General features: G+C 53.5%; 1 long non-coding RNA gene across 1 annotated transcript; it reads left to right on the top strand.

The window, feature by feature from the left end:
• Positions 1–262: 262 nt before the first annotated feature.
• On the top strand, positions 263–8563 carry LOC308180115. The gene is made up of 5 exons (XR_013940756.1): positions 263–290; positions 3702–4536; positions 5452–5933; positions 8107–8243; positions 8348–8563. It is a non-coding gene; the product is annotated as an uncharacterized lncRNA (long non-coding RNA).
• The last annotated feature ends 1055 nt before the right edge of the window (positions 8564–9618 follow it).

Below are 9618 nucleotides of genomic sequence, written 5' to 3'. Positions count from 1 at the left end.
CCTCCAGAGCAAGGTGTTTGTTATCATTTTGTAGTGCAAGTTAGTTTAGTGGACTAATTTCTGTATAAAACTATTGAAATGAAATGCAAAATGGGCTCATTAATTGCTATTAAGATCAAAAGCCCTGCTAGCGGGACTTGTACTAATGGATGATCTCTTGTACTGTCCTTCAGGAGATCCCTACTTATGGCTTGAGAGCATGCCCATCATGGAAATGCCTCTGGAGCTGCTGCAGCCTCCTCCCACGGATCCATCACTGTGTCCCACCAGTAATTCGACCTGGCTCTGAGGTGCATGTATGGGTTGTGCATCACAAACCTGGGGTGTGCAGGTAAATTCAGGGCTCGGCTGTGCTCCAGCCCTCTCCCTGCACACTCTGTGCTGCTCTGCAGCCCTCTTGCCATCAGCCGGGTTCCTCCCACAGCTGTAGCTCCCATGGCTGCCCCGTCCCCTTCTCCCCCCCACCAGGAAAAGAATGCAGCTTTGCAAAACCAAGGCAAGAACAAAGCAGAAAAGAGCAGTTTTGTATTATTTTCTTTTCTGGGCCATTTTGAATTAATTAAGGAATGTGATCTAAACTATAAATACCCTCCTTCACGTATGATTTATGGCCTGTTTGTTCTGGATTGGTATGTGCTTAATCTCTAATTGTAAGCCCACCATCTGTTTTTATTGATCTGCTTGCCAGGAGAGTTATTGCTCTCCTTGGCCTTATATGGGAAAATTAGGTATGTGGTGAGCAAGCCAGCTCCGGGGCTGCTCTTACGTCAGCCTTGGAGCTGCTCGGGATTGCGCTGCTGCCGGTCTCCATTTACCGTGTGAAACTCGAACTTCTGTGTCCGACCAAACCCCGCTATTTGCAGGAGCATCTCCCTCTGTGCCAATCCCTGAGAATGGCTTCCCCCTTAAAAAAAAACAAGGGAAGAAAAAGCATTTGGCGTGGCCGTGGTGTTTTTGGCTATAAATCAGGCTGCCGCCGACTCACTTTGGGTACTCTCAATGGTGGGAGTGTCTCCATGAGAAAACAGCCTGGATTTATTCATTAAACCTCAGGGATTCAGCTGCATTATTAACTGGCTAGATAATAGTGCCCGAGCCCAGCCTGTGCACTCTGCACGGCCGCAGTGAGGTCTGTAAATACAGGCTCACAATGCGGGATGGAGCAGAGAGGGAAGGATAAAAGCTCCCAGCAACATTTGCAGGCTTAAAGGAAGTTTGTGGATTTGAAGAAAGAACTGCCAAAGCAGGAAAGTGGAGGAAGGCAGTGATGGGGTCCAAAGGGAATGGGTCCTGTTCCCATCCATCAGCTGATCCCAGCAGTCCCAGCTGGACTGGGACTGGGAGCCCCAGTGAAGGGTGGGATGGTTTACCCGCCCCCCTCCCTCCCTTAGCGAGTGTTTGGGTTTAAGGATGGGTGAAAAGGGAAGAGGTGGCTGGAGAGAATGATTGAGGTTGCACAGCTGTTGAGGGAGAGAGGTCTTGTGCTTGGAGGTGGCTTTTTAGATATAAAAATGGGGCTTAGGCTGGGGAGAACAGGTACAAAGCCACAGCATGGGGACATGAGGCTGGGGAGAAGTTGTCTTTCCCATTTTTGTCACAGAACTGGTGTTTCCCTTCCCTTCCCTTCCCTTCCCTTCCCTTCCCTTCCCTTCCCTTCCCTTCCCTTCCCTTCCCTTCCCTTCCCTTCCCTTCCCTTCCCTTCCCTTCCCTTCCCTTCCCTTCCCTTCCCTTCCCTTCCCTTCCCTTCCCTTCCCTTCCCTTCCCTTCCCTTCCCTTCCCTTCCCTTCCCTTCCCTTCCCTTCCCTTCCCTTCCCTTCCCTTCCCTTCCCTTCCCTTCCCTTCCCTTCCCTTCCCTTCCCTTCCCTTCCCTTCCCTTCCCTTCCCTTCCCTTCCCTTCCCTTCCCTTCCCTTCCCTTCCCTTCCCTTCCCTTCCCTCCCCTCCACGACAGCCCATGTTCTTTGCTGTCTCAAGGACAAGAACAAGGAGAAAATCCTCAAAATGTCCTGCTCATCCCCACGGCTCTTTCATCGGCCACCCAGTCTGGGCAGCAAATGCCTCTATGTGACTTGGCAGCCATCGCACTGTCCGTCCGTCTTTCTGTCCAGGTTGGCAAATTGCAGGGGCTCCACGGCCGCTGGTGGGCTGGGTTGAACAAGGGATATTCTGCACCCAGTGAACGTCTAGGGAGGGAGGCAGGGTTTGGGGACTGGGTTGCCCCCAGCCCCGTGCAGAGGTGAGGATTTGGCTTTGCTGTGCCTTGCACCCTTTTCTGCAGGGATGTGCCCAGGGTTGCGCTGCTGAGGGTGTCCCCAGGGAGGTTCCCAGTTTGCTATGGATGCCTGGGGTGGCTGTGGGGACAAAATGCACCTTAAATACATTTACATTTAGGAAGGAACACATAAATTGCTCACTATTCTGCATCCTCCCGTGGTTATTATTTCAAGCTGTTCCCCCAATTTCAAGCCCTGGTTTGGAGATCCCCATTCCCAGACTGACTGATGCCCATGATGACAGAATTTCTGCCGTTGGGCAAATTAATTTCCCATGGGATTGTGGCCTCATATATAAATATAAAACTGACACATTTTTACTCAGCTGAAAATAAAATAGCTCCAGCTCCAGTTTGCACGAGATAACATTTCCAGCAGATAAGGCAGCAGCTGGGGCGCGAATTGCCGTGCGGCTCCCATTTTTCCCACAGATCCCCAGCAATGTTTGCAGGCCGGGCTGTGCAGCATCAGCTTTTGATTAGCACCAGCCAGCATGAACGCGATGTTTGTGTTCTGCTTCGTCTCACCCCACACCTGCCTTCTCCTGGGCGAGGGGGAGCGGGCAGCGTGTGTACGAGCCCGGGGAGCAGCAGGGACGTGATCTGGGCCAGCGGGGTGGCTCGGTGCCTGCGGGGACCGGGCTGTATTTGGAAGCTGATCTCAGGGCCCTGGAGCCCTGGAGCCCTTAGCACATGCAGCAGAAATGAGCGCGTTTCAATCCAGAGATCCTGACCTCAGACCTTATAAATAACCCAACCAGGGCCATGCAGAGTACCTAAAACAGCTTGGCTCCTCTGCTCCCAGAGCAGTCATCTTCCTCTCCTCTCCTCTCCTCTCCTCTCCTCTCCTCTCCTCTCCTCTCCTCTCCTCTCCTCTCCTCTCCTCTCCTCTCCTCTCCTCTCCTCTCCTCTCCTCTCCTCTCCTCTCCTCTCCTCTCCTCTCCTCTCCTCTCCTCTCCTCTCCTCTCCTCTCCTCTCCTCTCCTCTCCTCTCCTCTCCTCTCCTCTCCTCTCCTCTCCTCTCCTCTCCTCTCCTCTCCTCTCCTCTCCTCTCCTCTCCTCTCCTCTCCTCCCTGCCCTGGGAACCTGCCCCCATCACCCCGCTGATTAAACCCTGAGGAATGTGCTTGGGGCTCTGCAGGCAGGAGGAGATGCTGATCGAGCACGCATGGTGGGAGTTATCTGGAGTCAGCATACCGGAGGGGGCTTATCTCCAGCTGCGTATCCCAGGCACAGCCATAGCCCTTTGTTGATGTCCCCAGCGTGCTCCTGGGACATCACACATGATCCCATCCCACCCTGTCCTACCCCACCCTATTCTATCTCACCCCACCCTATCCCATCCCGCTCTCTTTGCTTGGGGCCTCTGTGGGGTCAGACACCCCTGCAGCTCCTTTGCGAGCTTTCCCTTCTTCCTGCTATGCCACACCAGGCTCCCCAGGGATGGACAACGGGTCACTGCGGACCTGCAGCCCTGTGCTGCTTCCTGCTGTGACCATCCCTGTGCCACTCAGCTGTTGCTGTTGGAGCTGTCACATCAGTGGGGACCAGTCCTGCTCCGTCTGGGATGTCACAGGCCGTGCTCTGCACCCAGCGGCAGCAGGAACAGACATGGACAGCCACCTGGAGCAGCATCCAGCCTCCTGCATGCACCAGGGTGGCCCTGAAGGCATCTCTGCAGTTTTGGGGGTGACCTCCCCAGGTTTTCCTCTGTGTTGGCAGAGAAATCAGCTTCAGCAGAGCCTTAGCAGTGCTCATGGCCTCCAGAGTCATGCAGGGAACTAAACCTGCATGAGGTTTGTGCTGTGCCAGGAGCAGAAGCTTTGCCTGTTCCCTGCCCCCACCTGCAAGGAGCCAAAAACCTTCACAGCCCTGGTCCCTCCAGAGCGATGTCAGAGCAGGAGCCTGCTCCAGAAAGCAGGGACTCGTGCCAGATACACCAGGCAGATGAGATCCCGCTGGATCAGGCATGGGTGACTGTCAGGAAGGCAGACAGGGATGTGCAGCAGAGACAAAGAAGCACATCATGGAGCTGCCTGCCCTGGGGGTGCGCCAAGGAGAGGAGAAGTCTTGTGGTCCTTCAGGCTTCCAGGAGACTTGGGCTAGAAGTCTTCAGATAATCCCAGGGCAAACACACGTATTCATAGCTGGATCTATGTCCTGGTGCCTGGATGAGGGCTGCTCCAACCAGAAACAGGAGTGGAAGAGCCTGGGGCAAAGCAAGAGGAGGCTGTTAAGGAGGGACTCACTCCTGATGGATGGAGCAGGTGGGTCTCCAGCTCGGTACAAATTTGCTGTGGGAGGAATTCACCCGAGATTCACCTTTCATCCTCTCCGTTGTATCAGTCGAGATGCTGCAAGCCCCTGAGTCACAGGGTGCCACCAGGCAGACACCCACCCCATGGGGCTGCACCCGTCCCAGCTGGATGCTCCTCATACCTCCTGCTGGGCTGGACCCACTGATAACAAGCTCCACCTCGCTAATGAGGAGTCCATGGAGCAAGCCTTGGTGCGGGTCTTGTCCCCAGGTCATGGGGCAGCCCTGGGGAAGGCTCTGCTGGTTGCTGAAGCCCTGGTGGATACCCCAGGACACGGGGCTTGGTCACAGCCAGCTGGACCAGGGGCAGATGCTCCACCTCGGGGTGTCCCCCGCTCTGCAGACATTTCTGAGGTTGTGATTTACCCAGGAGAGAAGCTGCAGGCTGAATACGGGTCAAAATGAGCATATACAGGAGGTCAAACAAAGGGTTTTACTGCCTTTTCCTAGTCCTAAACTCCCTGAATAGGAAACGCGCTCTGCCTCCAGGAGCTTTAAGTCTAAATCATAGATAAAGCCATATTTATTGTCATTAGTGTCTGTTCAACATTCACCAGTGCACCGGGCTCTTCAGAAAACAGAACGGATATTTCTCCCAAATGTTTATGGCTTGGATTTAGATGGGGCCCTGGGATTTTGGGGGCTGCACGAGCCTGCTGGCAGGCAGCCACGTACCAGCTCCGGTCACAGATCCGTCGAGATGAACACGGGGTTTCAAACTTGGCCTCTAAATCTTTTATCTGATTCCCGTAACAGTTTTCTCATCATAGATACATTTCACTTCCATTTGGGTTTAATTATTCCAGTTTTGACAACGCAAACAATTCTAAAGACAATGTTTTGTTTCTTTATTCCAATTTTACAGGAAAGACTGTTTCTGTCATTTGCTATTAATTGTGTCTTCAGAGAAGAGTTAAAGCGGGGGAAGTTCACCTGGATTATTTAATATGAAAATAAATGTTTCCAATTTGGTTTAAAAGAAAGCAACTCCGAATCGATATTATTTTCTTGCAGTAAAATGCAAAATCCAGAAAAAAAAGAACTTAAGTAAGGGGGAATTGCTTTGCTAGTGTTTGCAGCAAACACTTCTATCACAGAGGCTTAAACTGTCCTGCTGTCTCTCTGCCCGCCTGTTTGCTGTCTCCAGTCAGCTAGAACATGCTGACCACTTCCTACTAGTCTCAACAGAGACATTAAAATGCCAAAAAAAAAGAATTTTATTCTTGCAAGAAAATGTGTGAAGGGGGAGAGACCCACGCTTGGGCTGCCACCAAGAGAAAACCTTCAGCGTGCTCAGCCCCCTTGCCAGACACCGAAAAGCCACAGAAGAGGACCGGCACCCCACAGGTTATTTGGGGACAGAGCCCTGTCCTGGGCTCTCGGGGGGCCCGTGGGGTCTGAGCAGTGGGGCTGGTGGAGCCGAGGTGGGGATGGGACGGGGGGGTCCCCACTGTTCTGCACCCCAGGAGGCTGGAGAAGGGATTTGTAGCCCAGAACCTTGGGGCCGGCTCTGACACTGTGGGGATACAGGGCAGGGGTTTCTTTGGTGGAGCCGTTCCCCGTGTGTGTGCATGTGTAAGGCACCAGTAGGTCTCCGCCAGTCCCGGCTCCTCCCTAGACTTACAGCAAGCCAGGCCTGCCGGGACTGTGCCGGACCAAGCCTTGGCTTGACCCAGAGCTGCTCGTTCCCAGTCCAGGAGCACTTCGGGACAGGAGCAGGAGAAACGTAGGTCTGGGGATGTCGAGGCACAGGGGCAGAGGTGTCTCCGGGGCTTGGTGGGGGATATCGGTGATATTCAGACCTGGGTGCTCCAGCCCAGGTGTGGTAATCAACTCCCCGAAAGTAGATCTGAGCAAATAACGCCGAACCTAGAAGGATTTGCCCTTTTTTGGAGTGCTCTGCTTGCAAAGCACGTGCGTACTTAGAAAGAGCTCCAGGGTGCGTTGCAACATCTGCCACATTTGGAGCAAGTCTTGAACACTTCAGTCCCCTCTAATGACACCGTCCAGGAAATGACAAAGCTTTTGAGAAACAAGCGGGTTGGAGTTTGGCTTGGTGAATCTCAAGTTGTTGCACAGATTTTTTCTTTTTTTTTTTTTCTTTTTTTTTTTTTTTTTTTGCATGCGGCTTGCTGAATCACAGCAAAAACATACAACATCCTGCCACGGCTCTTCTTGTTTCTCTGACACTTCTGGCACTAAAATCTGACACCGCAGCAGATTCCGAGGCTCAATTACATCCAGGTTTGCCCCATGCTTGAGGAATCTGGGTTTGGTGCCACTACTTCCAAGGTTATCAGACAGCAGCTAGATGGTGATTTTAGGAAGCAGCTCCCCCCAGAATGTGGTGCTTTCACCCTCGGGCTGTGCTGCAGTGGCCTCCTGACCCCTGGGGATGTACACCCTGGGGATGGGGGCAGTCTTGCTGCTTGTGAAAAGCTTTCTTCTACACACCTTACACACTCGCATCCCCTCTGCTCGTGGAGTGTCTGGTAGGGATAGAGAATGCTGCTGCTGCGAGGTGTTGAGGTGAGTTTCCAGCTCGCACTGGACCCACTGTCCTAGGTGCAGGCATGAGCAGGGGCTTCTCTGAGCTGCACCAGGAAAAATAAAAGAAAACATTGGTGTTCTTCCAGTGGCTAATGGGTAGATATTAATCTGTTTTTTATCTTTGGTACAGGAGATATTTTATGGGGTTATAACTTTTAAAACAGAAAACTGGGAGTCTGTATGCCAAACAGAGGGCATGCGCCAGGCGTGGTTACACTTAAAAGAATTCCATGTTAGATTTATTCGTATTTACTTTACACCATATTCAGAGGAATTTCTAGAAAATGTTTTATTCCAACCCGGACCTGTGAACAGCTAAATGTAAGGTTGGGGGTTATGCAGTGCTTTTGTGAGAGCAAATCTCGCAGCTCCAAGGCACACGTGGCACCTAGCAGCACTGCTGCTGCGTGTCTGAGCCCAACGCCGAGCACCAGGACTCGGGGCAGGGACTGGAGCCAAGGCAGGTTCGGACAGAGGGTTTGGTTCAGAGGAGCCGTGCCTCCAAGCGAGTCTGCGGGAGATAGTGGTGAACTTCAGGGGCCACACGGGGCCCCTAACGGGGTGCCGAGAGCAGGCAGGGAGATGCAACGTGGGAGCAGCGACCTGCAGAGCCAGGCGGGGGAAGACGAGCCAGACATCTGGTCCAGCAGCTGTCAGAGCGGCTCCTGATCCTGCAAGCGGGTTTAGACGAGCCATGGAGCTTCGCCAGGAGCTGTGTGGGCTCATGAATTCCCCGAAAAGGCAATGCTGGGGCACCGACCCCTGCAGGAGGGAGGGAGGTTGGAGGTGCTTGCAGCTCACCCACGTGATGGCCCCCTGGGAGGGTGGCAGGACAGCTTGGCTTCCCCAGGGAACCCCAAACCATTGCACGGCCCTAAAGCATGCCCGTGCATTGCATTCCTCTTGCTGGGGGAGAGCAGAGCACAGGAATGGGAGCAAGGGCAATGGGTTAGGCAGATGTCTTCTGCAGGGCCCCCAGACAGAGCCAGCAACACCTGGTGCCTCTCCTACCTCCAGAACCAAGGCTACTGCTTTGTTTCAGCGCCTCAGCTGGGCTGGCCAGCAGAGAGAAACGCCCCAGCAGGGCAGAGACCCCGGGACAGTGCGGTAGGTGGGATCTGACACTAAATGCTGCCACGCTTTGTCCTTCCCTAGCATCTGTTAATAAATTAATGTCTTTGCCTTTCTCCTGAAAATCACTGCTGCACCAGCAATGAAGACTCAGGAGCCTTCATCGCAGAGCTTGTGCTTACAAACCTGTGTGCAAAAGCTGAAACGTGGGAATTCCTGACCGGGAAGCGGGAGGGGGCTGCCAGTTCCTATCAGCCACCAGCCGTCGGGGCATGTGCAGAAAATGCTGATTTCCTCCAGGACCTTTGCACATCAGCCTGGGTGAAGCAGCTCATTAAATGCAACTAATTGCTGCAGTCAGTTGTGACATGAATTTTTCAAGGTTAATTTAGCTTAGCACTAAGAGTCCTCCATTTATCTCCAAAGAGGGTGAGCCGCACCTGCCAGGCAGCCACCCCTATGCTGCATCTCCCCTCTGCAGACCCTCCAGAGCCAGGAGATCCGATTTGGAGCATCCTCAGGGACCGCTGCGAGGGAGCGTGGGGGAAACCTGACCCAGGGAAGGCAAAGGTGTGGTACCACAGTGCTGTGCTTGATGCGTGCACCAGCCTTGCTTTGTCCTGAATGATTCCTTCAAGAGTCCTTTCAGCCGTTTGCACAACTTACAGGAACACTGGGGAAAGCAGAGGCTGAAACGTGAAGAGTTCACTAAAACTTCCAGGTTCAACTCCCTGATCCCATCGCCCCCTAACCATAAAGTTTCCATAAAAAATTCTCCCCACTGATGTATTCCCAGGTGGTATTAAAGATGGCAGTAACTCTCTGCTGGGTCTTGCTGGAACTGTTACAGTGCTCGGCGTGGAATCCTTTTCTGCTCCCTCAAAGACCAAAACAAGAAGAGAGAAGGAAGCCAACACCGTGCCGTCTCCTGAGGTGGTGTTTCAGGCTGGGCTGTGGGTGGTTGCATCAGAATCTGCCCTCCTTTTTGGAAAGTCTGTACTAACCAGGCAGTGCTGGGGGTTTGGTGTGTGGGCCACCAAGAGATGAGGCCACGCAGGAGCAATGGGGACCTGTGGCCATCTGCCCTGGTGGTCACCCACAGCACATCACCAACCATGTCCCCCCAGGAGACAACTGCAGAGCCCAACCTTGCCAAATTCTGGGTGCGGTGGGGCTGAGAGCTGGGTCACTGGGGGCACCCCAAGCCCTGTCACCCCCAAACCTGCCCCCCGCCCTTGGAGGAGGTGTGTGGTGCTGAAGGGGAGACCACACTGGGGCTCGCCCCACCTCAGCAAGGGCCTTCTTGGCACCCACCGCAGGCGGGGAAGGGAAATCGGCTGTTTAATGAACGTATCCTGTGTTTACGGAGAACCTGCCAGCTATGACAATCCAGATGTTTCCTGTCTCTCTG

Source organism: Anser brachyrhynchus (genome assembly GCF_964034855.1).
Source record: "Anser brachyrhynchus genome assembly, chromosome: 18".
In the NCBI taxonomy this organism is placed as follows: domain Eukaryota; kingdom Metazoa; phylum Chordata; class Aves; order Anseriformes; family Anatidae; genus Anser; species Anser brachyrhynchus.
Note: the sequence above shows the minus strand (reverse complement) of the source record. Positions and strands in the feature narration are given on the sequence as shown.